At 53.7% G+C, this 27,644-nt stretch overlaps 1 protein-coding gene and 1 long non-coding RNA gene across 7 annotated transcripts in view; one reads left to right on the top strand and one right to left on the bottom strand.

Annotated features, from left to right (window-relative positions):
* Positions 1-26,747, bottom strand: part of EDAR (ectodysplasin A receptor) — a 52,048-nt gene extending 25,301 nt beyond the window's left edge. For 3 of the 5 annotated variants that reach the window (XM_086323743.1, XM_086323746.1, XM_086323745.1), the window contains exon 1: positions 26,497-26,742. The gene's annotated coding sequence lies outside the window, so the exon portion shown is untranslated. Of the gene's footprint in view, positions 1-26,496 lie in introns of all 5 variants that reach the window. The other 2 variants (XM_086323744.1, XM_086323747.1) reach the window with 2 other exon arrangements.
* LOC147363234 (uncharacterized) lies at positions 4,721-8,118 on the top strand. Of its 2 annotated transcripts, XR_015135896.1 has the most exons (3): positions 4,721-5,356; positions 7,237-7,314; positions 7,503-8,118. It is a non-coding gene; the product is annotated as an uncharacterized LOC147363234 (long non-coding RNA). The 2 variants fall into 2 exon arrangements; XR_015135895.1 differs by having other exon boundaries at positions 7,237-8,118.
* Positions 26,748-27,644: the final 897 nt, after the last annotated feature.

A 27,644-nucleotide genomic window follows, 5' to 3' on the forward strand; every position in this document is an offset into this window, starting at 1 on the left:
TAGGGCCCAGACACCCACATGCCCAGCCCGCTGCCCTGGTGCCTCCCTTTGAGGCCTGGAGCCCAGACAACGAAGAGGGGTTCCTAGTGCAGGGAGGCGTAGAGGTGTGTACTCGGGCTCTCGACATCCCTGGGCTTCACCAGGTTAAGGGGAGGGAGTCAGGGCCCCCAGTCACCAAGTGTGGGCCCCGCGTGCACAGGAACAGTGGAGGCAGGGTTAGAAATGATCAGACTCTCGTGTGTGGTCAGAACAGTGGCTGATAGTTCTGGTTCACAGCACTGACTCTTATGTTCTTATTGTTGAGACTGCAGTTTAAAAAGCGAGCAGCTTTATTAGGTGCAATTAACTCACAGCAAATCCCACTCGTTTCCAGCGTGCAGGTGGCGAGTTGGATGGTCTGCTCCACACAGCCTCTACCCTAGCACATAGAACGTTCACCTGTGGGAGGCTTTCCCGCACCCCTTCCTTAACCTGCCCCTTCATCACAGCACCCCTTCATCATCTAGCCCCTTCCTCACTGTGTCCATGGCCTGTTGGTCACTGCAGATATGCGATTGTGGGTTCTGGCTCCCCAAGCAACCCTGCAGCCGTCCCCACACCGGCTGTGAGCCTGGAGAAGGGAAGGCTGGCAGGAGGGAAACGTCAGGGAAGCCTGAGGACACCTCCCAAGCTCCCTGGACAGACGGTGAGTGCAGAGAGCCCTGCTCTAGCATAAGCCCCTCCTCCACAGAGCCCTGAGCCGTCTGGGGCCCTCACCCAGCAGGGGGATGAACGCGTGTCCGGCCAGGAAGCAAGCCAGCAGGGAAACCAGGCGGGGTGGGCAGCCTGGTCCCAGCGGGTGAGGGCACTGTGGGAATGTCTCTCTTCTTGGAGATTGGAGGTTCTGGTGATGGGAAGCCGCAGCGCCGTAAGCCAGCAACTGGCGGAAACCACAAGGGCAAAGAGAAACCTCTGTGGGTTTCCTCGGGCACCTGTGTTTGGGGACTGGAGCCTTTGTGCAGGGTGAGGGGAGGGCCAAGTGGCCTGGACTCAGACTCACTCGTGCACTCGCTTCATTTCATCCCCCAGAGTCGGAATTTGGCACTTAAGGGACCCCACTTGACTCACTGAGCCAGTGGAGGCTCAGAGAGGGTGAGCAGCTTGCCTGAGGTCACACAGACAGAGGTGGCAGAGCCGCGGCCCACCAAACCAGGTCTGTTTCTCTTTCTGCCAAGGGTCCTGGGGGCACAGGGAGAGGGTAGGGTGGCTGGAGCAAGGTAGGTCCGAGGGCCAAGTCAGTTCAATGTAGACTTGGTTTCATCTAACTTCGAGTCCCATGAGATCCAGATAGCTGTCCCTGGGGCCGGATGAGGCTTAGGAGTTGGGGTGATGGAGTCGGCATCCCTTGGCCTCCCTTGGTGGGTCTTTGCCATGACCCTCCCCACCCCCAGCCCTTTGAAGATTTGGGAGTGTTTGGTCCCAGTGTATCCTAGTCCCTCTTGTTCAGACGAGGTGCCAGCTCCCCTGATGCCTGACACCTGGGATTCCCAAGACCCCTGAGGATGAAGGGGTGAGAAGACCCCCAGCAGGTGAGTGGTGTTTGTTTGTTTGCTGTGAACATCCTTGTCTCAGTCCAGCTGCTGTGAACACTTGGGTGCAGCCGGGCTGGGGGCAGAGGTGGATGGTGCCAGGGCGGGTGGGGGCAGTGCTGGAGGGGAGGTGCCCCCACATCCAGTCTAGCTGCCCCCACGTCGAGTCCCAGCATGAAGCCAGGAGCTTGTAAACTTGTTTCCTTCCTGTCAGACTCAGGGGCTTGTTCTGCCAGTTTGAGAGCAGTCATTTTTCATACTCTTCCCATTGTTCAGGGATGGGCGCTGGATTAGGTGACCCGGCAGAGGTTCTCCTGGGTCAGCCAGGAGTCCCCTGAGGCTGTGGGGATGGAGGGAGGTCACAGCCCCATGGGCCAAGCCAGATCCCCCTGTCCCTGTCTGGCTCATCCCTGTGGGGTTAAGCTACACGTCATGTGAAACAGAGTCGCTTGCAATTTCCCCATGTGCATGCACGTCCCAGCCTGTCCTTGCTCCGAGGCGAGGAGCTGGGTCAGTGTCCCAGTCTTGACGGTCCTTTTAGAGACTCTGGAGGTGGTGGCATCACCGACTGAGACAGGCAGCCGCTCGTGGGGATGTGAGGAGTCGCCCCAGGCCTGGGTGGACTGCCGCTGTGCGCCCTGATTCTGAGCAGAACAGCCTTGGCTTCCTTGGCTGATGCTGCAGGAGCCCGAGTCCTGCTGGGGTGTCTGTCCGGTCTGTCCATCTGTCTGGTGCTGCTGTCTTATCGCCACCCAGCACCTCCTTCCTCCGAGGCCACAGTCATGGTCCCAGCTCATCCAGGCTGAGTGGGACCGGTGGGCACTCTGTCCCCTGCAGGCAGCTGTACTCAGAGCAGCCCAGCTGAGACCTGTGGCCTGGCGCGAACGTCTTCCCCTCACGTCTGAGCTGGGGGCACGGGAGTCCCCACCTGTCTCTCCTCGGGGCCTTGCACGGGATGGATGTACGTGGGAGAGTTTTAAACTTGGAACCCGTATGGACTGAGGTTACCTGGCGACACACGGGCAGTTACTATCCAGCCACAGCTAGCAAACCTGCCTCTGCTCTGAAGAAGTGTGTTTGCTTTGATAAAACTTAAAGCAGTCTGTGACCACGAGAATCTCGGTTACAGGGCCCACACTACTGCCTCTTTATTGGCTTGTTTGGCTACACCACATGGCATGGGAGATCCTAGTTCCCCCGAGCAGGAATGGAATCCATCCCCCTCTGGTGGAGCTCAGAGTCTTACCCACAGGACCACCAGGGAAGCCCACACACTTCTGTCTCTACCCTAATGTGGCTATTACTTCCTCTGTGGGTGAGGTGGGGGTTCCTTCAAAGCAAACTGTCCCTGTGTGGGAAGGATTTGGGTCCCAGGTGTGGCTCCATCATTTACAAGCTATGGGACTCTGGGCAGATAATTTAATCATTTCTGCACTGTGGTTGGCTCATTAGTAAAACTACGATATGAATAGGACGTACTCAGAATGCAAGGATTAAAGTGCTTACAACAGTGCTTGGTGCACAATAAATGCTAATGAATGCAGGCTATTTTCAATTTGGGGAATTGTTTCCAATTATGAAAAAATTAGAAATAAAAGAAACATACAAAGAGGAAATAAAAATCATAAATCACTCATTTTGATGCATTCTCTTTGTGCTTTACTTGTACAGACATAGATATCTTTGACTTGAAGTTAGGATAGCAGCGTTTACATGCTGCTCATGGTTTATCTTCTTCCTTCTCTGTGGCCTTAATTAGTCTCAGATCACATTCTTTTTAATGGATCTGAACTATTTCACAGTACAATGTGCCATAATTAAATCAGCCAGTGCCCTAGTATCTGACCTTCAGGTCAGCTCCCAGTTGTCACTATTATGAGTACTGTGCAGTGATCATTGTTATGCCTGTTTGATGATGTCTTTGTAAACTCCAGAAAGTGAAGTTATGAGGGATGAAGGGCGGGAGAAGGTGTGTGAGGAACACCTGCACTGGCACTGCTCCTTTACACCCGGACGTGACTTCTGGTTTAGTTTCAGGTGAGAACGAAGCCTGGTTGTGAATACTGGGTGTTCCCGCTGCACTGAGATCACCCTGTCCTCAGCCAGTCCTCTGCCTACCGCCTGCCGGCCGTGCACCCAACGTTCAGATCTGAGGGCTCGGACCCCTGCCAGCCCTCCTGGGCAGCTGAGACACAGCCTGGGGCCGGTGGGGGCTGCATGCTCATACTCCCTCGTAGACCCATGAGGAGGGCACCTGCCTGACTCCTTCCTGTCGTGTATCACCAGAATTTGCTGAAAATCTTTGGTTTATGGGGTTTCCCAGGTGGTGCTAGTGGTGAAGAATCCACCTGCCAATGCAGGAGGCATAAGAGACTTGGTTCGATCCCTGGGTCGGGAAGATCCCCTGGAGGGCAGGGCAATCCACTCCAGTATTCTTGCCTGGAGAATCCCATGGACAGAGGAGGCTGGCAGGTTACTGTCCATGGTGTCACAGAGTTGGACACGACTGAAGCAGCTGATGCACTTTGTTTACGATTTTTCTTGGGTTTTCCTTCTCGTCTGGACTTCTGCAGTTGGGACCTGAAGAAATGGGTCAGCTCTGAACCATTTCAGAGTGACTCAGCCCAGGTCCCCACAGCCCACAGGCCCTGGTTCCTCCAGCTGTGCTGAGAGCCTGGCCTGTGGCAGGGTGCTGCTGGTGGGCTCCCAGCGGCTGCTGACCGCGGCTCCATGAGCCGGGTGGAAGCCATGTTCTTTGTTTATGGGCAGAGGGGTCCCTTTTAAGCTGTCTTCTGGGAGCCAGAGGTCTGAGTCCCCAGGCTGGCATGTCGGGGTCACGGCAGGGCCTTGGTGATACCTGGAGGTCATCTCATCTCCTAACAACAGGGCTATCCAACCAGGGCTCTAAATAGAGCCCCCCGTCCTGCCCCCACCATGGGCTCCATGACTCCACCAGGCCCCGAGGCCACTGCCTTCAGACTGAAGTTCCCCGACTCCAAGCCTTGGGGCCACAGCCCCACACACCTGGACGACTTGAGCTGAGTGAGGAGACACGCACCTGCCTCCAAGTGCATTTAAAGCCTAATTGTAGGGGCATTAAAAACCGTTTGACGCCCAGCCATGTCCCTCAGCAGACCCGCCAGGGAGGCTGGGGAGGAGGGACCTGCGCTTTCTGACGCGGGATGCTGGTTTTCCGCTCTCCTCTCTTGGGTGCAGCTGTGACTTGGCCACATCTGCATTGAGCTCAATATTATGTCTTTGTAACATTTTTGATCTTCATTAATTATAGCTCAGGAAAGCTGACAAAGGCAACCTGTCTCTTTAATGTAAACAAGATTAATTGCACGGTTCCTGCAGAAAGTGAACTACCAGCAGTTTAACAAAAAATATTTGTCTTTAGAGCAGCCTTTGGATAAAAAAAAAGAGAAAAAAAGATGAGAACTGTTGCAGGAAGTGCCGAAGCTGCCAAGTGAGCGTGCCCGCAAGCCTCACCCTCATTATGAGCCTAAAGCGCACACGCCCGCACTTTCATCCTCCTCCAGGCCCCGGACGAGGCCCTGCACACGGCCGTGGCTCTGCAGCCTGGAATGCGGCCTGGTTGTTTGAAGACGGGGTTTACACCCGACACCTTTCCTCAAGCACCTCGTCCAGACTCGCCTGCTCTCGCATCAGCCGCAGACCGACAGCCTGGGTGCTTCATCTTATAACGACCACATAATCCAAGATAAACACACACGGGATCGCTATCACTTTCATTAATAACCGTGAAATGTTCCTTCCTTCAGCAGGTATAAAACCCAAACCGGCAAATGCGCTCCGTGGGCTGAGGCTGAGGTTCATGGGGGCGGGGGTGCGCCCAGGGCAGGGGGCATGGGGGCAGCCAAAGGACACCTCTCGGCCTCTCTGTGGCTCTAGGACCCTGGCTGGGAGGTAGAGGGCTGAACCGGGCACATCCCTCTCATCTCATCACCCTCTAGCCAAGAGGCTCCTGGAGCCCACATCTGGGGCCCTCAGCTGCCTTCTGCTGGAAGCCCTGGGATAGAGCCCTGGATGAAGGTTGTGGACCCAGATGCTGCGAGCTTCAGGCCCATCAGAAAGACCAGTGGGGTGGGGGTGGGAGTGCAGACTCATGGCTGAGAGAAGGTGGAGGGCTGAGGGCAAGACGACGCTGATGAACTCCCCACCCCATCCCAGGGAGCGCCTCTGGCTGGACAGCGGACACCAAGCTCAGAAAGTTGGAGAGGCAGCAGAGGCTGCGCCCAGCCATGGAGTCCTGGCTGAGAACGTGCTGGACTCAGGCCTAATGGAGTGTGTGTTGGAGTGGGGGTATGGGGGGTATGCAGCCAGGCCAGCAAGGGCATCTGGAGGCCGTGTCTGGGCAGACAGGCCCTGGTCGGGCCCTGGTTACTGCGGTCCTGGCCCCCACGCAGCCAGCGGGTGAAGCAGCAGGCGCCCTGGGGCTGGGCTTGGGGTTGGCTCATGCTTTCCCAGGGAGGAGAGGCTGAGGGGGAAGCGGGACATTCCAAGTTTAGACGCCAGTCTGGAAAGGGGACACCAGACTGCCCATGGGCAGAGGTGAGGAGAGTCCAGGGAGGTGGCCCGGGTGAGAGTAGCTGGATGAGTGGTCACCGTGTGGCCATGGGGGGGCCTCCAGATTGTCACAACCAGAGTGTTGCATTGCTCAGTTTTCTGCTTTTCTGGGATAAAATGACTCAAGCTATGAGATTTCCAGGGACCCTGGTTCCAAGGAAGTCACTCGGTCGAGGGCCCTCTGGGAACTTGGACCTGGAAGTGCAGGAGTATCCAGGTGAGGCTGTCCCCACTGTGTTCTGTGTGGTCATGAAAGCCTGGCACAGAGGGCAAGGGAAATGGGGACCACTCAGGCAGAGAGGGGACATCCAGTGGCTGAGACTCAGGCTTTCCTACAGGGCTCACCCCAGGGTACAGGCCCTTAAAGCACCTGCTCACAACATCTCCGTGAGATCAGAGATGGAGCCATGGCCAACAGAGCTCCTCTGCTCCACGTGGGGCCCACATGCTCTATCTCGTTCCCAGGAAGGATGCTAGTCTGACCCGTGAACTGATTCCACACAGCATTCACGGAGGGACAGGCAGCCAAGGATGCTCTGCCCCAGGGAGCAGATGGGGGTTTCACTGGTGTGTGTGTGTTGGGGTGGGGGCAGGTCTCCTAATCCCTCAGAACTGAGCATGGGCCCACTGCTTCCATGAGAGGTCCTTGTGCTGGGGCCGGGCCGGGGGAGGGGCCCTGTGTCAAGGGCGTTGGGTCAGATCTAACATTCCAAGCTGATGTTTGGAAGAAGGACCACAGCTGTGTCCCGGGTTGGGGTTGGGGAGAAGGCAGGAGGAGGGGAGCAGCCTCGAGGTGGGCCTTCCTCCTCCCGCCCTCCTCAAGTCCAGCAGGTTGTAAAACCCCGGAGAGGTTTTCCTCCCTGCGCCGACTCTCCCCACAGAGCACAGAAGGGAAACCCACAGAGATAATAGGTGGAAAGGTGAATTTGCCAGGGTCACATGGGTCACGTCCGGACCACCCCCTGCCTCTGCGCGGGGCCTTGGTGCAGCTGCCAGCACTCTGCCCACCCCGGGGGAGCTGTACTCCCATCACATTTTACCTCTTAACCCAAGTTCTTGTGAAAATCTCATGAAACAGGTGCTGTTCTGCTGTGTGCACCTTATGGATAAACCAGAGGTAAAGGAGGTCAGGTCACCATCGACATTCACACAACCAGTAAGTGATGAAGGAGCTTAAATCAGAGCTCCCACCCAAGGCCCACACCCTCCCTGCGGCCACCACCCCGCCTCCCCACCTGGCATGACATCACCGCACACATGTCCAGGCTAACGTGCTACCAAGTCATCCAAGAGACAGGGCAGACACTGACTGCAAATCTGTTCCAAGACCCTCTGTCTTTACAGTCATGATGAAGACACCCCAACATAGTTCCAGGGCAAGGAAGGTTCCACCCGGGATGCCGAGCAGAGTGGACACCTTGTCCTTCCTCCTGCAGTGGTTTCTGCAGCAGCAACCCGTCAAGCAGAACCAAATGCTGCAGCTGCATTGGCCGGTCCCTCACAGGCCCACGTCCAGCCCGGAAGATCCCCAGGCCCTCAGAGCTCTAACTTAGGCCCCCAGGACTCACACACAGAGATGCTGCCGAGTTTGGGAAACTGCCCCAGGTGGCTTTAAGTTGTGTCTTTATTTGAAATTTGGGCAAATGGGAAGTGCTCAAATCAGCAGAGAGACCTTCAGGATCTCCAGGTTCATTCAAGGGGATGTTTGTAGGTGCTATGAGAAATATTCAGTGTGCTTTTAAAGGCCACTCACAATCTGCTCCTAAGCTGCCCAGGGTAGACATGCTTAACTTTTTAAAGATTTTCATTATAGGAATTACAAGGGACATTTAAAAAGCTAAGTGTTTTGATATACGTATACCCATGGCTGACTCATATTGATGTACGGCAGAAAGACAACATTGTAAAACACTTATCCTCCAATTAAAAATAAATAAAAATCTTCATGGTTTTGTTTTGAGATAATTGTAGATTCACCCACAGTTGTGAGAAATAACGGACAGACCCACACGCCCTCAGCCCAGCGGTCTCACTGGGCAAGTTTGTAGTCAAGTATCTCCCAGGGTCGGGGTACAGAGCAGCTATGAGAGAACTTTTCTATAGATTCTTCATAACACTCTGTGGATGGTGAGAATGAGTTGCCATTTCAGCAGGAGAATGAACCTGGGCTCTTGGGATGTTGTGACCAGTGCAGGGCGATTCCCAGGCCCAGGGTATCATGGGGGTGCCTGTTCCCAACCAGCCATCTGCAAACAGGGGGCCCTTCATTCAATTCTGCCTAAAAAGACATGGGCAAAAGGCAGATGGAAGGATGCCTACACCAGCTGGGCACAGCAGAGTCCAGCCCCACTCCAGCCCTGGCTGGTCCTGCACTTGCCTCCCCACTGCTTTCACGGCCACGGGCTGAGGTGGCTGAGCCTGGCCTTGTCCAGGAGAACAGCCACTCTCCACACAGCCACTGAGCACTTGAGCATGGCTGGTGCGATCGGGAAACTGAGCCTTTGATGTTGTTGTTCAGTCGCCAAGTTGTATCCAACTATTTGGAACCCCATGGACTGCAGCACGCCAGGCTTCCCTATCCCTCACCATCTCCTAGAGCCTTGGATGTTAATTAGCGTTAGTCACTGTAAATGAACAGACCGCTTTGGCTAGTGGCAACCCCACCAAGTGGATGGAAGCAGTCTCTCTGCCTCCCAGATGTTTTGATTAAGCATCTGGGCTTGTCCAGGTGGCCATCTACCTCCCCATCGGATGGGCCAGGAGCTTCAGTCCCCAGGAAGCCAAAGCTCCAAGTGGGCCACGACTTTTCTGTGGGCCCATCGGTGATGCTGTGCCCCAGCAGGACGCATGCCCGGGTCACATGACCAACTCACCACCGATTCACTCATCCTTCCCCTAAACGGAGTGTGAAACCCAAAGTATGGGAAATGGAAGTTCATATTCCAAACAGCAAGGCAGACACTTTTGGGGGAAAAAAATCCCATGGTAACCAGAGACTGAAATGAGGACAATTTTTTGACAAGTAAGAGACTCCTATTTAAAGAACCAAGTTTCTAGGAACAAAAGGAACAGCAAATAGCAAACGAAGTCTAGGAAGAAAAAAGCGACGAAACAAATCCAGACGAGAGCTCAGAAAACTCTGGACTTGATGCCGTTTGTCAGGTGAACCCACTGCTATGGGGGTGGGGGATGTCCCTGCCCGGGGTGGGGGCTTCTCTGGGGAGACCCAGTCCTCCATCAAAGCCCCAAACCGCAGGCAACTCCATGTATCAGGGAGCATCACAAAAACACAGTTAGCAGCATGTTTAGACTAAGCGATAACTCATTCATTCTAATTAAATCCTACAAAGTTCAGCTTAGTATTTAAAATGTATTTTTTCCCCACAGTCTGAGGCTTTTTGTCCTCAATTACACAGCCTGCTTGTTTTGCACTAACTTCCTAAAAGCTTGCTGCTTATTTCATATTCCCCTGGAGAGTTAAAATTTGTGTCTCATGGTGCTGGTGGGGGGGTTGGTTTCCCTGCGTCCCCAAGGTCATGGTTCTGTCCTTTAATAACCACAAATATCCCAGAGGGACTGCAACCAAGGAAGACCTGGGGGCCTCACCCTGCGGTCCGGCTCTGACCCCACGGTTGCAGAGGGACATGGGCTCCCTCTTACCTTGGGGTGTCTGTGTTCCCCTTCATCCTCCACTGGGCACCACGGCAGAGCGCAGCCTCTGCAGATCCCAGGGTTTATGGTAATGGGTTGATGCCAGAGGGAGTGGGAAGAGCAAGGCCGGAATTTTATCACATCACACGTCAAATTCAGTATCAGCCTTTCGTGTCTCTCAGCCCAGCACCAGCCCCTCTCCCAACCTGCGCCTCTGTACCCGCTCACCCAGACCCCTAGGCAAAGGTTTGTTTCCTAAAAACTGGGAAAACCAGGTACTGGCAGCCTCAGACCAGTGCTAATTACATTGGGCTATAAAACTCAGGCTCAGGTCACCTATCTATGCATAATGCTGGGACCCACCACGTACACCAGAAGTGTCACCTGAGCCGCAGATGGTCGGGGTTCTGGCTATCAGCACACCAAGAGTTCCCATCAGGCTGACTTGCAGGAATCCTCTCCTTTTCCTCTGTTCTGCCCCCACTTCCACCTCATGCATGTTTAAAATTATTTATTTGTTTTTGGCTGTGCTGGGTCATCGTTGCTATGCAGACTTTCTCTGGTTGTGATAAACGGCTGTTATTCTTCGTTGAGGAGCACAGGCTCTAGGCACGTGGACTTCAGAAGTTGCAGCAAGCCATTGAAGGCTCATTAGTTGTGGCTCCTGGGCCCTACACCATAGGCTTAGTAGTTGTGGTGCCTGGGCTTAGTTGCTCTGAGGCAGTGTGGGATCTTCCTGGACCAGGGATTGAACCCGTGTCCCCTGCAGGAGCTTGCCTGGTGGTTCAGCTGGTAAAGAACATGCCAGCCAGTGCAAGAGGTGCAAGAGATGTGGGTTCAATTCCTGGGTAGGAAGATCTGCTGGAGAAGGGAATGGCAACCCACTCCAGTAATCTTGCCTGGAAGATCCCATGGACAGAGGAGCCTGGTGGGCTACAGTCCATGGGGTCACAAAGAGTCGGACACAACTGAGCGGGCACACACACACCCCTGGTTGGCAGGTGGATTCTTATCCACTGTGCCACCAAGAAAGTCCCCATCTCATGTATTAAATTTCAAGAACTCAAAGATGTATCTACATCAAAATGTCTTTGTCATCTCTGTTATTAATATTTTTTGTTGGATGATCTTTTCAATGAGCTTCCAGACCTCAGGACAAGCTCGTCCCCAGATGCGCCCCCTGGATGACTCTTTGGGGGTCCCAGGGAGTCCAATGTCTAGCGTCCCTCCGGGTCCCTGTGGAGCCAGAGCCTTGACCTCAGGACACCAGTTGTAGCGGAGCTCAGCACTACCATCTCTGGTCCATTCCCGCAGAAAGACTCATTTCTCCAAGAGGCGCTGGCCCGACATTTTATGGTGAGGTGTCAGCTTGGCAGGCTCTGTCCGTGGGCAGGTGCTTGGGGGTCCTTCCTACCCCTGCACTGGAGGGGGGCTGCAGAGCAGGATCCCAGGAGCCCACACAGCACAGCTCCCCACCCCCCGACCCCGGGGTCAGGCCACAGAGAGGTACCAGGCAGAACCCCTTCATCAGTGCTGAGCAGATACCAGCCAGTCCCGTAGGTCTGAGACCCAGTCCGTGCCATAGTCAGTTGTGGGTTCATATTTCACAGAGAAAACCAGGGGGTGGGGATTAAGAATATCAAAGGCAGACTTTGCTTTTGCTCAGCACTCAGTGCTGCCTGAGGCTGCGGCCCACAAGGTCCGCTGGCCGGCAGGGTGGGGATGGGGGGCGTTGCAGGGAGGGGCCTGCTGTTCTCTGGTCTTCAAAGTTAGTGTTTATGGGTTTCTTGCTTGTCTTTTCATCCTATTTTTTTACTATCAGAGAGGCTTATTACAGTCCTGAGCGACAAGTGACTTCCTGATTTTTCCGCCAAACAGGGTGGTTATAAAAGTTGAAAAGGATTAGGCGCTGAGGGTGCAGCGAAAGTGTCTGCAGACGAAGTCGTGCTTTTGATCCTGTAATTGCCTCAATTTTACTTCAAACCAACTTCCTCCCCCCGCTTCCTCAAAGCTTCCAAGGACACAGACACTGGGGAAAACTAGACTGTGGATTTCTGTTTTTTCGAAGGTTTCATGTGTGGATTTTCTAGGAGGAAACTTAAGAGCCCAAGGGATAAATTCTCTCCAAGGAAGCATGTGAGCTAGCACAGCGACTTCCCTGAGTCAAAGGATGGAGACACAGATGAGCGAGATGGAGTCCCATCAGAGAAGCCCGCCTGGCAAGTGGGGTGTGCATAGCAGGGCCACGGCGGCTCCCACGTGGGGCAGATGTACGGGAGGCTGGGGGCAGCCCTGAGCCCCATATGCGGAGCATCCCAGGTTTGGGTGGAGAGGCCCCAGCCTGGCTCTCTGGCCCTGGGCATTGTGCCGAGTGCCCAAGGGAACATCCCCTCTGGATCCCAGGAACCAGCATGGGGGCAGAGCTTCAGTTGGTGTCATGGAAACACAGGGGTCTCAAGGTCATAGCATCTAAGTATTGGTGGGTCGGGGACTTCACTCCATGCTGGGTGACCCTAAGGCCTGATATTCTGGGTGTTTATTGAAATACCAGCTTTTTAAAGAACACCAAACTCACGATGTGGGAGGGCCTGAAGTGCCAGAGCAACCCAGACTCCAGCTCTGGACACAGCAGTGGACTGAGAGGCTCCTGTTCAGTCTGGTGTTCAGGCCACACCACCTCCAAGTGGGCCCCTGGGCCTGCAGCTTCCTGCAGGTTAGGGCCTGAGCCTGTGCTCTGCTCAGCATATGTCTGTAGACCAGCCATCCCAGAATCACCCATTAGCAAGGTGAACACCCCCCGCCCTGATTCAGAATCTGCCTTTTGATCAAGTTCCCAGGTGACTCAGTGGAGAAGGCAATGGCACCCCACTCCAGTACTCCTGCCTGGAAAATCCCATGGACAGAGGAGCCTGGTAGGCTGCAGTCCATGAGGTCGCTAAGAGTTGGACACGACTGAGTGACTTCACTTTCACTTTTCACTTTCATGCATTGGAGAAGGAAATGGCAACCCACTCCAGTGTTCTTGCCTGGAGAATCCCAGGGACGGGTGGGCTGCCATCTCTGGGGTCGCACAGAGTCGGGCACGATTGAAGTGACTTAGCAGCAGCAGCAGCAGCCAGGTGACTCAGAGGCACAGGGACACCCGAGGTGGAATGGACTTGACCCGGGCACCAAGCTGTTTTCTGGGGCAGGTCCCCAGTGTTAGACTGAGAAAGCACCATGTGTGTGTACCAGACTCTACCTACTACACTGACATACATATACACACACACAAGGAAAGTAAAAACAGGAAGTGAAAGACAGAAAAGCAGTATTTATCTCCTAATTGTGCAGAAATCTTTCTGGTTGTTTAAACTCTGAAAGTGGCTTCCCGCATAGCTCAGTCGGTAAAGAATCTGCCTGCAGTGCAGGAGACCTGGGTTCAATTCCTGGGTCGGGAAGGTTCCTTGGAGAAGGAAATAGCAACCCACTCCAGTATTCTTGCCTGGAGAATTCCATGGACAGAGGAACCCGTCAGGCTACAGTCCCTGGAGTCGCAAGAGTCAGACACAACTTAGTGACCAAACCACCACCACCACAAACTCTGAAAACCAAGCTTGTAGCATCATGTGTTGCTTTCAACACATTAAAATAAGTTCAGGAAATGCACTTTAATTTGTTAATGGTTCCAGTAAAAGCAGGCTTATTGAACAATAGAAGTTTCATCTTGGGAATAGACTACAAGACTGAACAAATAGGAGTAACAGGTTTGTGAACTCTTTTCTTTCTCTGTGGGAATAACTACTGTTTAGTAAAGCAGATTGACTCATCTGTCTCCTCAGACCACAGGCCATGGGCTTGGTTCAGGAACAGGGCATCTGGCCCTGCAGGCCAAGAGTTGCCAAACCAGCGTCTGAACAAGGGGCTGGGTTTTCCCCCCTCTGCCATCTCGTAGCTGTGGCAGAACCAGAGTGAGAACTTGATTAAACTGAAAACAAGTGAATTGATAGCACCTGACTGATCTGCCAATGAGTAGTATCTGATGGCCCTCCAGGAGGGGGAGAAGGGTGACCAGGGACAAGGTGGCCGGGGAGGGTGAGTGGGGCTCAGCCTCCAGAGTCCTCAGGGTCTGAGCCCCAGCAGTGAGCAGGTGCTGCTCCATCTGCCCTGCAGGCAGCCGCTCCTTGACGTACCCAGGATGTGAGGGTGTGTTTGCAGAGGGCCTGTCAGAATCCCCGGCCACACACAGACCCCAAACACCAGGAACTGTCCTCCTTGGAGCTGCAAGCTTGGCTGCCCTTCATGCTCGTGGTCTGATAGCATCCTGCAGGGAAGGGCCTGGGCCCTCAGTCCACCCCACCTGCTCCCACGGAGGCCAGCGGGGAGCCAGGGTGCTAGTGTGCAAAGTGACCATTCAGCCACCCTTTTCCTGGGCTGCAGGGTGACAAGCAACCTCTGGTAATCCCCAGGTAATAAGGAGGTAGGGGGGGCTCACAGTGACATGCGTGGGTACACACCACTCCACACGTGTGTGCTGAGTCATGGGGCCCCCGAGCTGGGAGCTGTGACTCCTGTTTACAGAGGAAATCAAGGGGGTGAGGAGCCTGCCCAGAGTCCATATGGGGAGCAGGGGGACACTGGGGTCTCTTCTGACCCCCAGGCCCTCCCATCACTGCTTGTCGTCCAGGAGCCAGGGAGGCAGCTCAGCTCCAAGAGGTGGGGGTGGCGGGGTGCTCTGCCAATTTGGGGAGGTGGCTCAGGATGGAGGACAGAACTGAGTCTAAAGAAGTGGTTTTCACTAAAACTTCTTACTGTAGAACAGACTCAGACCTCTGGGAAAGCGGCAAACACTGGGCAGAGTTGGGGTGTGTCTCATAGCTCGAGTCCCTTCTGTTGAGACCTTCTGTTAGTAGATGTGTTTGTCTCAGCCAATGAGCCAGTGTTGGCGCCTCATGGTTATTACCAATGTCCACGCTTGATCACCTCTCCCTGCTTTTTCCTATGGTCTCCTAGCTGTTCCAGGACCCCTCCTGGGAGCTCATCTCATCACATCAGCCCTGGGTGAGCTGCATTCCCGGGAGCTCCAGTTCCTTTATCAGAGGCTGCGTCAGCGAGGGGCTGGAAGGGGCCGACATGCCCATAGCTGACCCAGGGAAGGATCTCGGCCGGGGGGCAGCTGTGTGGTGACGGGGGGAGTGGACGTTGTCTCTTGTGGGACTGTCCCCACATTTGCAGGTGGATGAGCTGAGGTGAATGGACACGGCCTGACGTCCGGCCCAGAGCTCTGGGTGGCCTTTCACATCTGAGTCCTTGAAGAACATGCCCTTTCTGATTATTCTTTTTATTAAAAAATTATTTATTTTTGGCCGTGCTGGGTCTTTGGTGCTATGCACAGGCTTTCTCCAGTTGGAGGCTACTCTCTAGTTGCGGTGTGTGGGCTTCTCATTGCGGTGGCTTCTCTTGTTGAAGAGCATGCACTCTAGAGCACAGGCTGAGTAGCTATGGGGCACAGGCTTAGCTGGCCCCCAGCATGTGGAATCTTCCCAGACCTATGTCCTCTGCATTGGCAGGCGGGTTCTTAGTGACTGGGCCACCAGGGAAGTCCTGACAATTCTTTAAATAGGTGTTACGGTGGGCCCCATGCTTTCTCATGGGGCCCTCTCACTAACACGAGATGTCTGAGCGGAGGGCAGCAGGGCCTTCGGTGTTTGTGCAAGGCCAGGAGGCCTCCCTAGGCTGAGAGGGAAGACCATCTTCTCTTGCTCAGCCTCACTCACACAAGCTAATCATGCTCTCAGCTCTCACTGGATGCAGGCCTCACACTGTACTGCAGGAGTGAATTCTGACCTAGATGGGGTTTAGGGCATCATGGACCCACACCCTCAAGGAGCCTGTTTCATCCAGGACCTCCAGCCACTGTCGTCCTGTCACCCCGGGCTGCAGAGCACCATCCTCCCCTCCTGGGGACAGGCGTCTCTGCAGGGCTGCCTGGGGGTCATGACCTCATGTCCAGGGGAGGCCTGCTAGGCTCTGTCTGCTCTGAGAAGAGCTGAGTATCTCCTAGAAACACATTACTGGTTTTCAGGGTACAGATGGATCCAGGCAGGGTTTAAGAAGTGTGTTTACAGCCTAAAACACACTCGTCCCAGGTCCAGACACCCCTTATACTTCTGCAGTTCCCAACAGTCACCATCTGACTAAGTGGCCAGGTCTCTTCTGTTGTTGTTGTTTAGTCACTCAGATATGTCTGACTCTTTATAACTCCACGGGCTATAGCCCACCAGGCTCTTCTGTCCATGGGATTCTCCAGGCAAGAATACTGGAGTGGTTGCCATGTCCTCCTCCAGGGGATCTTCCTGACCTAGGAATTGAACCCATATCTCCTACATTGGCAGGCAGGTTCTTCACCCCTGAGCCCCAAGGGAGGCCCAGCTCTCTCCTAAGTCTCATTAAATACAAGAAGGTCATTTTAAAAATCACCAAAAGATCAACTGGCTGGTTCTGGGGTCTTTGTAAGTCTGCACATTTGTGATATTTTCTTAAAGACTCAGTTTCACATTTTGTGCCCAGCAGGCCTCCAAGGGACCTTCATGTGTGGGGAATATGCAGATCCTCCCACAAAGGGTGGAGAGCTTTACAGAATGAGCATTGTTTGTTTTTAGCAGTGATTTTTATAAATCATTAACTTTGACTGGTAAATATTAAATTAGCTGGTTAGAATCTGAGACGCAGTGAAGCAGGGTCACAGGAAATGGATTTTGAAGCAGTAGGAAGGCCAAGCCAAAGTTCCGATGCTGGAGGGTTTCAGTGTGGCCTCTTGATGTAAAGCCAGAGAAAAGACAGAAAAAGCCGTCTGGAAGCAGGGGGCATCAGCGAATTTGTTAGCACAGCTGCAGACTGGGTTAAATTAAACCCAACAGGAGAATAATGCACACACAGAGCTGAAGGAAGCAGATAATGTAAACGCAAATGAACACAATTTGAAAGTTTTCCAAAAGGAAACCATTAACCCTCGGGGGGTTTTCAGCAGGGGCGGGGGTACGTGCTGAGCAGACGCTGAATCTCCAAGGGGGCTCAGGTGTCTGCTGCTTCCTGAAACCGAGAAGTGCCAGCTCCAAAATGATGCCCCATGATGAGGAAACAGGTTCACCCGAAGCTCCTGGACGCTGAGCCATCCAGGCTGTGAAGGCTACCCCTGCCCCTCTCTCGTGCGTTTGTTCATCTTCCTCCCTGAGAACTCAACTCAACTTCCAGGACAGACAGAACTCCCTGGCTGTTGGCTAAGGTGTTGTTCAGCCGGGACGCTGAGAGCCAGACTGGCCGCTAGCCTTTGGCCACCGTCTGCCCTCTTCGCTGGGACCACAGGAGGCCCCAGCTCCACCACCTCCCAGCCTGGTCCCTGCCTCATCCCAAGCTGTTTGGCTGTTGCATTTCCTGCATGTGCATCTTACACACGGCACCCCAGGAACAGAGCGTGTAAGGCAACACCCCCTCCCTGCCCAGGAATTCTGAGGCCAGAGCTGCCCTTTGTCCACAACACCAGGAGTGAGGAGGGCAGGGGGAGAAGGGTGGAGAGAGCCCTGAGTGGGTCAGGGTCAGGGGGAGACACGTCAGCACTGGGGGATGTCACTCAGTGGTCATCAGTGCCTGGCCTGATGGGGAGGAGCTGCTGCTCTCACCCTGAGGACCACTGGTGCCTCGTGCAGTTTTTTTCTTTTTTTTAATTTATTTTAAAAGATTTATTTATTTACTTTTGGCTGCTCTGGGTCTTCGTTGCTGCTCAGGCTTTTCTCTAGTTGTGGTGAGCGGGGCTACTCTTGGTTGTGGTGCTCGGGCTTCTCACTGCAATGGCTTCTCTTGGTCCAGAGCATAGGCTCTAGGGTGTGCAGGCTTCAGTAATCGCGGTGCACAGGCTTAGTTGCTCCTTGGCACGTGGGATCCTCCCCGACCAGGGATCGAACCCGTGTCTCCTGCACTGGAAGGCGGATTCTTTACCCCTGAGTCAGCAGGGAAGTCCTGGAGTTTATTTTGATTGTGTTTCCTGACAGCGGGCAGGCCATGCGATGGGATATCGCAGTCCTTGTGTGGGCCTGCTATCAGTGTCTGTCCCCTGCTGCCCCGTGTTCTCCATCTGAAGCCCAGCCTGGCTGGATCCTGGTTGTTCTTTAACCTGAGCTCATTCCATCTTCTCCCCAACGTGCTTCAGTGATTCCAGACAGATCGGGGTTCTCAGGACAGTCACATCCAAAACCTCCTCCCTGAGGGCCCAGGAGGAAGCCTCCCTCCGGTGGTGGCAAAGAACCCACCCCACGCCCTGCTGTGACCCCAATCTCCAGACAGACTCTCTGATCACATGACAGGGCTGGGCTCACACTCTGATGGGGACGTTTATGCAGTGTTGTGTGAGCGTGGCTTACATAGGAGTTTTGGGGTCGGAGCTGCCGTTTACATGGACTGTGGGTGGGGAGGGTGGGTAGCAGAGACCCAAGGGGTGAAGGAGGCACAGACGTCCTGGGCAAGAGCTCGTCGGCAGGAGAACAGTAGATGAAGACTCTGTGGGTCGAAGTGGGGCAGCAGGAGGCTGGAGTGTCACGGGGGTGTGGGGCAGACAGGCACCATGCTCCGTGGGGCTCGCCCACCCTGCCCCATCCTCCTCGGGGTACTTGCCCCAAGTCACATGCTCTCGGGCTCTGGTGCCCAGCCGGCAGGGGCAGCTGCCCCAGGATCTTGTGCTAAGCCCAACCAGGGCTTTAGAAATCTCTCCAATTTGCCCCACTCCCTAAACGGTTATGATACAAACTTAAATTTCCATCTGATCTGCAGCTGCTGCCCCCCTCCCTGATCTGCCCTCTGGAGGAGCCAGGGGAGGGGGGACACTGCCACTTAGCAGGATGAGCTCCTGGGCTTCACTCACCCCTGAGCCTCCGCCGGGCATCCAAGAAGGAGTGATGGTACCCGATTTCACAGAGCGAATAAGAGGGGAACCCTGGAAGGCAATCAGTGTCCAGTTAAGGTTGCTTCATATAAACATTTTTTGGGCACCTGCTGCATGCCAAATAGATAGGGAAACAACAGAAACAGTGACAGACTTTATTTTCTTGGGCTCCAAAATCACTGCAGATGATGACTACATCCGTGAAATTAAAAAACGCTTGCTTGCTCCTTGGAAGAAAAGCTATGACCAACCCAGACAGCATATTAAAAAGCAGAGACATTACTTTGCCGACAAAGGTCCGTCTAGTCAAAGCTATGGTTTTTCCAGAAGTCATGTATGGATGTGAGAGTTGGACTATAAAGAAAGCTGAGTGCCAAAGAATTGATGCTTTTGAACTGTGGTGTTGGAGAAGACTCTTGAGAGTCCCTTGGACTACAAGGAGATCAAACCCATTAATCCTAAAAGAAATCAGTCCTGAATATTCACTGGTGGGGCTGATGCTGAAGTTCCAATACTTTGGCCACCTGATGTGAAGTAATGACTCATTGGAAAAAACTCTGATGCTGGGAAAGGTTGAAGGCAGGAGGAGAAGGGGACGACAGAGGATGAGATGGTTTGATGGCATCACTGACTCGATGGACATGAGTTTGAGTAAGCTCCAGGAGTTGGTGATGGACAGGGAAGCCTGGCGTGCTGTTGTCCACAGGGTCGCAAAGAGTCGGACACGACTGAGTGACTGAACTGAACTCCACGCCAGGCACCAGCTCCAGACCAGAGGGAGCCCCCATGTTCAGAGAAGGCATGGCCACAGCACAGGGTGGGTGGCGGACCCCACTGTTCAGTCCCACAGGACTCTGTCCTCTTGTTTGTGTGACTGTCAGGCTGGTTTTCATTTTGTTTTAATGTGGGTACGTGTGTGTTCAGTTGTATCTGACTTTGCAACCCCATGGATTGTAACCTACCAGGCTTCTCTGTTCATGAGATTTCCCAGGCAAGAATACTGGAGTGGGCTACCATTTCCTTCTCCAGGGGATCGTCCTGACCCAGGGATGACGTGCATCTCTTGCATCTTCTGCATTGGCAGGCAGATTCTTTACCACTGTGCCACGTGGGAAGCTTTGTGTTAATAATTTTAATTTATTTATTTAGTTTTGGCTATGTTGGGTCTTCATTGCTGCATGGGCTTTTCTCTAGGTATGGTGAGCAGAGGCTACTCTTCCCTGTGATGCTCAGGCTTCTCATTGTGGTGGCTTCTCTTCTTGCAGAGCACAGGCTCTAGGCACACAGGCTTCAGTGGTTGTGGCATACGGGCCTAGCTGCTCAGTGGCATGTGGGTTCTTTCCAGATTAGGGATCAAACCCGTGTCTCCTGCATTGGCGGGCGGATTCTTCACTACTGAGCCACCTGGGAAGCCCCTGTGAGGCTGTTTGTGCTGGTTCATTCTTTTCATCCTATGAGCCATGAGAACAGAAGTCAGGCCTTCTTTTTCTTTTAGATCCTCTTCCAAAACCTTCAGCAAGATTCAGAGCATAAGAAAGCACCCACTGAGGCCCCAAGGAGCGTTCTTCAGGTAACAGGAAGGACGGCCCCAGTTGTACCGTCCAGGCTCCTGTTGAGAACCTGGGAGACGGGCGGAAGGATGCTCACTGCAGGAGGCCTGCACCTCCAGAGGCCCTGCTTTGATTAATTGATGCCGCAGGAGGTACACAGCCAGCTCCTTAGGGAACACGGACACGTGTTTGTCGGTGTCTCGATTCTGTTGATTCTGTAAACATAAGGAGAGGACGGCATTCTGCTGTTCTGACTTTTGCATTCGTCACAAAATAAATATTTGCCTTCAAAAGCAACAACTGGGAAAGCCATCAGGGTAATATTCTCAAGCGCCGCCCCCACGTCCCAGCCAGTCATGAAGTCAGAGCCGAGAGCCGCGTGTGGTCTGTTTGGATGATGATTTTTGTGTGGAAACTTGAGGCTGGAGACTGACAGGCAGCAGTCTGAGAGAAAGTGTGGTTTCTGGGTTTTTAACACCTGTGTGCTTGCTCAGTCATGTCTGACTCTTGCAACCACATGGACTATAGCCCACCAGGTTCCTCCATCTATGGGATTTCCCAGGCAAGAATACTGGAGTGGGTTACCATTTCCTATTCTAGGGGTTCTTCCGGACCCAGGGATTGAACCCACATCTCCTGCATTGGCAAGCGATTCTTTGCCAATTGCGCCACCTGGGAAGCCCCTATTAGAGTCCACTTAAAACTGAATATCCCCAGTCACAGGGACATTCTGCCTTGGTTTCCTCTGACTGTAAAATGAGGAGCAAAATGGCTTAAATGGTTGCTAACAGGGCATAAAGTCATTTGCTCAGACCTTGGGGTCATGGGGACAGGGCTGGGCCATCCGGAGCCACGGGGGTAGATCAGGTGTCTTCTGTGTGTTTGCACATCTTAAGGACGGATCTCTCTCTCCAAATTCCCCTAAAGAATGAGCTGAAATTTAAAGAGGTTCTGCTGAAATTAAAAGACATGGGTTGGATGATTTATCTCCCTAAAGGAGCCTGTCAGCTAAGAACCACACTGTGCGCTGAGACACCACCCTGCCCCGGCCACTGACCACTTGGGTGTGCCCTTCATGGAGATGCCGGCTTTCTGCAGAGGACTGAGTGTCTAAACAGCCCCGGAGTGTGCATTCTGAGAGATTTTCTTCATTTTATGGGCAGGAAGTCTTAGGAACAGCCACTCTGAGCCATTATTAAGAACTAAATCTGAAAGAAAATGGACCTCGAGAGTCATGATGTGCCTTTGAGAAAGTATACTTCAATATTTTTAAAGATTAGGGCATTTCTGGGACTGATGTGATGATTGTTAGATAAGAACACAGGCCTCATACAAACCATTAAAACCATAAACAACATATACAAGGTCAACAAAACCACCCCAAACAATAGACATTTGCATCCATCCCATCCCTCACCGTGGTCTCTGGTACCATCAGAGGGCTGGCTGGATGCCAAGTGGACGAGCCCACCACCCCCCACCCCTAGCTCATCCTCAGGATCTGTCTGTGAGCTCTCACTGCCGTGGGCACCCCAGAGACCCTTCCTCCAGGATGACTTCCTGCCCAATCCATTTCCGTGGTCCTGTTGCTTGGGAGAAAATTTATACCTGCCAGACGCCAGTGTTCACCTGCTGGATGGGCCAAGCAGCCAAGTTCTCCTAACTCCTCAAGGGCCAAGTACAATGGACAGAAGCAGCTCTGACTCGCCAGCTGGGCGCTAAACAGATCCCTGACTCAGTTCCCCAACAGCTCCTTGGATGGAGGAGGAGGCTTCCAAACTGATCCATCAGGGCACTGCTCTGTCCACCCAGCTGTGTCTCTCCCCCAGTGCTGGGAAATGTGTCCCCATCTCTCCAGGAGAGGCATGGGGAGTGGAGCCGTGAGGGGGCTCTGGGCTGACTGTGGGAGCATCCGGTCGGGCTGCGAAGGGTGGAAGGCCATATATCTGCCTCTACAGGAATGTTAAGTGTTTCCTTCCAGTTTGAAACTATTAAAAATGTAAGCATGTTTCAAGTTGAAATCTTTAAACATTTTCTCAGAAAGGGCCCCTTTGTCATTGTTAATTTCTAAGAGAGCCAATGTTGGGTTGAAAGCCCAACTGCTCCCACTCTGCCTGCCTCCAGCCCCACCAGCCCCACCAGGGTCCTCAGAAAGAGGCTACCTGCCGATTGACTCGTGGGGGTGGGTTTCACATATACTCTCTGGCCTTGCTGTGGGCACTGAGGGTCTCAGAATGACACTGTACCATTTAGTCTGCCTTCCCACTGCCCTCAGCGAAGCCCAAACTACTTGCCATGGCCTCCAGCCCTGCTCCCTCCATCCTTGGTCTCCTATCATCTCCCGTTTGCCCCTCTTCCGTCAGCTGTAGCCACACTACCTTCCTGCTGGGGTGGGGCGTCTCAGATGCACCCCCACCTGGCCACCCCTCAGACTGTACTGCTCAGGAGGAGCCCTCACTTTGACGTAGGCTCTTCTCTGCCCATCTGTGTGTTTGTTCCTGGTCCAAGGTTTACTGAAGTGTCATTTTTGTGTCTGGACTGTGTCTCTGCTCTCCTTGCTAGGGGGCCAGCAACCCAAAGCGGGGGCATTTCCACCACCACCCATGGAGCACTGCGTCTCCAGTCCCAGAGCAGTGCCTGCACCCTAGCAAGCGCTCAGAAAAGATTTGTCAGATGAATAAACAAACATTAAACATACTTGGAGACTGAACAACCACAACAATGAGACACACATTAAATCCGCCATGAAATCCTACCTTCTCTCTCCTGGGTGCAAAGTTTAAGAACTATGGAACTGGAAATACGTCATCATGGACATTTTAGTGGGAAAGATTTGGCCCAACAGCTGTCAAACCACGGCCTCTTGGTTTGTGTCTATAATCTGGATTCGCGTGTCTGTCCTCACGTCCTGAGAAAGTGCTTTATGCCAGGATTAAGGCGCTGTTGGCAGAATTTTCTCCCTATTGTTTTCAGGCGACTACTGTCTTATTTCAGTGTTTGGGCTCACCTTGCAATCGCTACATCCAGCCTCTGAAATGTGTCAGTGAGAGATCTAGAAAGAGCACAGCTGAGCAGGGCTTCCGAGCACAGTGATTGCAGCTCTGCCCATCGGGAGAGGGGCTTCCCAGCTGGGCACAACCTTGCCAAGTATAACGCATGGCCTGTGAGTGACTGGGGACTGGACTCAGGGGAGTGGGTCATGGCTGCCCTCTCACCTGAGCGCATCTCCCCATGGAAGGCTCGGCACCACCGTCCTGCTGGACCCGTCTGCTGGAGACAGAGTTCTCCGAGAACTGTGTACCCAGGACTCCAGACATTTCTGGGGCCCCTGGTATTTGCCTTTCCCACCCTGGATGATCGGGCACCAGGCTTGAAGGAGCACCATGTCTCCGAACCCAGAGGAGTGGCTCTGCCAATGGGATCTACCCCACAGTGGGATTAGAACTGCCAGCGACCTTTCTCTGACTCGAAATATCCCACCCACCACCCACCGTGGACACTGTCACTGAGCGCCCTCCACTCTCAAGGGGTACTGAAGCCGCATTGGGTGGTGGGATCCCTCACCCACTCTCAGGCCAGGCCCACCCTGCCCCAAGATCCAGGCTGTGCTTCTCCTGAGCTCCAACCTTGGTGGGATGACCCACCTAGGGCAACAACTCTGCTCCTGGGACAGACCCTGGAGAGGAGTTCAGTGCAGAGCAGTCTCACTGTTCCTGCTGACAGAGGCCAGCCCTGAACCTCAGGGCCACGTGAACACCTTTCTTTGTTGCTAGAATCATCAGACTGAATCGCCTGAAATCCCTGTGGTCACCTGTCTGCACTGCAGAGAGACAGCCGCACCTCATTTCCATCTTGCTTTCCCCTGTCACCAAATCCTTGTGGGGGCAGCTCCCCGAGATAATGCATAGTGCCAAGGATGACACGAGCCCTGAACTTGAGGTTGACCTTTCTTACCTGGGATGTTGGGGCTGACACAACCCTGAACCCGAGGGGTGTGCCTGGGGTGTCTGGCACCCTCTCAGCTCGTCCCCACAGAGGCAGCGGCAGTAGGTCTAGTTTCTGCTGACTTTCCACCTACAAGGTGCGCAGCACGAGCCTGAGCGCCCATGCTCCACCCCCGTCAGCCACGCTGGGGTCACACCGTCACCAGCCCCGTGGCCGGGCATCCCTTCCCCTCTAGGCCTTGATTCCCTTGTTTGAAAAGCAGAGAAGACAAGCGTGAAAGTGTGAAGTGTAGAAACACAGAGCAGAGGCTAAGTGCCCACATGTTCGTTATCCCTCGCTTTATTTCAGGCAATAAAATTTGAGACTGAATAAAATTCTAGCTGAGCGCACGGCGGACAACATCCTCACTGTGACACAGGGGCTCCGCCTTTGTTTCCCAACTGATCTAATGCACTAAGTGAGCTTAATGCAAGTTAATTAATGATGCTGTTGGCAGGCGGAGCTACCTGAGCAGAGCCTCGAACAGCATCAAAGCCAGGAGCCGGCAGGTGTCGGCCGGGACAACTGAGGAAAGCAAGCCCGGGAGGGAAGCTCGGGAGGCGTGCAGGCAGGACCCGGGGGCCAGAAGGGGACCGCCGACTGAGCCCTTCAACACTGGGCCAGCTTCCAACATGCCATCCTGTTTACAGCTTCTGTGTTTGAATTTCAGGTTTACCTGAGTCTTTGAAGCTGGGTTCCTGGGCATTTCCTTGAGAATGAACTTCATTTTTTTTGCAAACTGCAGAAGTTAGGAAGAAAACTTGGGTGACCTGTCTTCCATCTATGGTCCTTGGGGGCTTCAGGAACTTTGATGGGAGGAGGATGCCCCCAGTTAAAAGAGCCAGTGGGGTTTACATCCTGTGATGTAGCAGTCAGACCAGGTCTGTGCATGACGGAGCTGCATGAGGGGCTGGGGTTACACACTGACACCCAGGGAAGAGGGCGAGGCCCCCTTCAAGTCTGAACTTCACAAATACGAATCTTCCACAAAGCGAATACCTTGTTTACTTTCAGAAACTGGATGGTAATCAGAGAGTGAAGTTCAAACATTTCAGGGAAATTTTATTTACTTTCTCCTCCAAAGACATGTGCTTCCAGGACTGCCCTCCAAATGTGCTGTCATGGGACTGTCCTTCACCACCTGGCTCACCTGGGGGAGGCGATGGGGGCAGAGAGACCCCAGCTGAGCAAGCCCAGGCGGGGCCTATCCTCTCCCCGGTGACAAGGGACCTGGGGTGTCATCAGGATGAACGCCCATTCCCCAACTTTGCAGAGTAGCCCTCTCTATGGCAGATCCTGTCAAGATGTAACTTGGAAGGTATTAAGGCTTAGAGATCTCAGAGTTGGGCAGGAAATATTTCTGTTATCTGAATTGACTCTTTTTTCTCCTTTGGTTCATCATGGTTTTTCCCTCTTTAATATTTGAATCAGCTGCAGTTTCATCCTTAGTTGCAAAGTACCTCAGCACAACTTCAGAACCTCAGACAGGATGGGCTGAGCTTCCTCTCTCATCGCAATTACCCCCCGACTCCGTCAAACTCCCCCGATGGATGGAGGGACTTTCACTCCTCCTCACTCACCCCTGTGGCTTTACCATCCCTCTCGGACCTCTGTCCCGCTGCCCAACACCTCCAGCCTTCTGGGAGAAGCAGGTGCAGTTACGGCGAGAAGATGGGGAATCAGTGGCTCTGGGGCAGGAGCCCTAGTGGCCCCCGTGCCATCAGGGTATCGAGCGGAGACTCATTTGGAGTGACAGCCGGAGCCACCAGACAAGTGTCTCCACCCAGTCACTCTATGTCCCCCCACCCACCCCAAAACATGGGGGCCACAACTTTGGCCTTGATTCAGAACCACCCAGGAAGGTGGCTTCGGGGACCCTTGGGGACCCCTGCTGCTGCACACAGCTCACCGTCCCAGAGCAGCACACCTCCAGGCTCCAGGAAACCCCAGGCTCTCAGCACTGAGCCCCCAAACCTGCTGAGCACACAGACGCAGCTCCTTCGCCAGACACACAGCTAGTAGCAAAATGGGGTGTCTGGTGTTTCCCTGAAAACAAAGGAACACTCTCAGGTCTTAGAACCAGTAGCACAGACGCATGGTAACCGGGAAAGCTTGTTGAAACGCAACCCAAAAATGACACGCATTTCAAAAATGCACCTGGGCTGTCCCGGACGGTGACACCTCCGTCTCATCCATAGCCCAATCGCTCAGGAAAACAGGAGAGAAGGATAAGCCTTACCTGGACCCCACTGGGGGGTCTGTTTCCAATCCCAGCAGAAGATGGTCCTTGAAGAAAGCCAGGCTCCGTCCCGTTGCGGCCCCTGGGCTCACAGGTGGCTGCAGGCCGTGTCCAGGGAGCAGGTGCTGGCAGGGCAGGCGTCCACAGAGCTGCCTGGGCTCCGGTCGCTCACTGTCAGCCCACTTCCCTCTGCTCCCAGGACTCCGTGCTCTTCCCTGACTGCCTGTCCCCTCCTGGGGCCTCCCGTATGTGGACTTACCTGCGCCCTCTAGAGGCTTCTCCCTGCAGCAGCCACCAGAGTTGGGCGGGGGCGTGGAGGCGAGTGCGGGGGCGGGGGCGGGGGGGGGGTGGCGGGTGAACAACTCTGCTCCAGCCCCCTGCACCTGCTCTGACTTCCTGCCCAAAGACACCTTTGGAACTATAAAATCATTGATTCCCTTTTCTTAGGGGGCGGGGGTCTTGCTTCACTTCAAACAAGCAAAGCCTTTGGGCACAAGAACAGCAGGAAACTAAATTGGCATCAAAATCCTGTTCATCAAAGTGCTCACCCAAGGATCTGCACTGAGATGGCCACTGACTGGGCTACCGCCTCTACCCAGCTGTGAAGCCCCTTCACTGTTCCTGCCTGTTCCCCCCCACCCACACACATTTCCTGCAGGTGAGTCACCAGGACTGCACTTCTGTTCCCCCACACCATACACCCCCTATGACTGCAGACAACCATTGTTGTTCAGTCACTCAGTCGTGTTTGACTGTGACCCCATGGACTGCAGCACACCCACAGCACACCTGTCCTTCACCATCTTCCAGAGCTTGCTCAAACTCATGTCCATTGAGTCGATGATGCCATCCAACCATCTTGTCCTCTGTCGTCCCTTTTTCCTGCTGCCTTCAATCTTTCCCAGCATCAGGAGGGTTTTTTCCAATGAGTCAGTTCTTTGCATCAGGTGGCCAAAGTAATGGAGCTTCAGTTTCAGCATCAGTCCCTCCAATGATTATTCAGGACTGATTTCCTTTAGAATTGACTGGTTGGATCTCCTTGCTGTCCAAGGGACTCTCAAGAGTCTTCTGCAACACCACAGTTCAAAAGCATCAATTTTTCAGCTCTCAGTTTTCTTTACGGTCCAACTCTCACATCCCTACATGAC

This window comes from Bos grunniens, chromosome 11 (assembly GCF_055505025.1).
Source record: "Bos grunniens cultivar Pamir isolate PY7600 chromosome 11, Bosgru_T2T1.0, whole genome shotgun sequence".
In the NCBI taxonomy this organism is placed as follows: domain Eukaryota; kingdom Metazoa; phylum Chordata; class Mammalia; order Artiodactyla; family Bovidae; genus Bos; species Bos grunniens.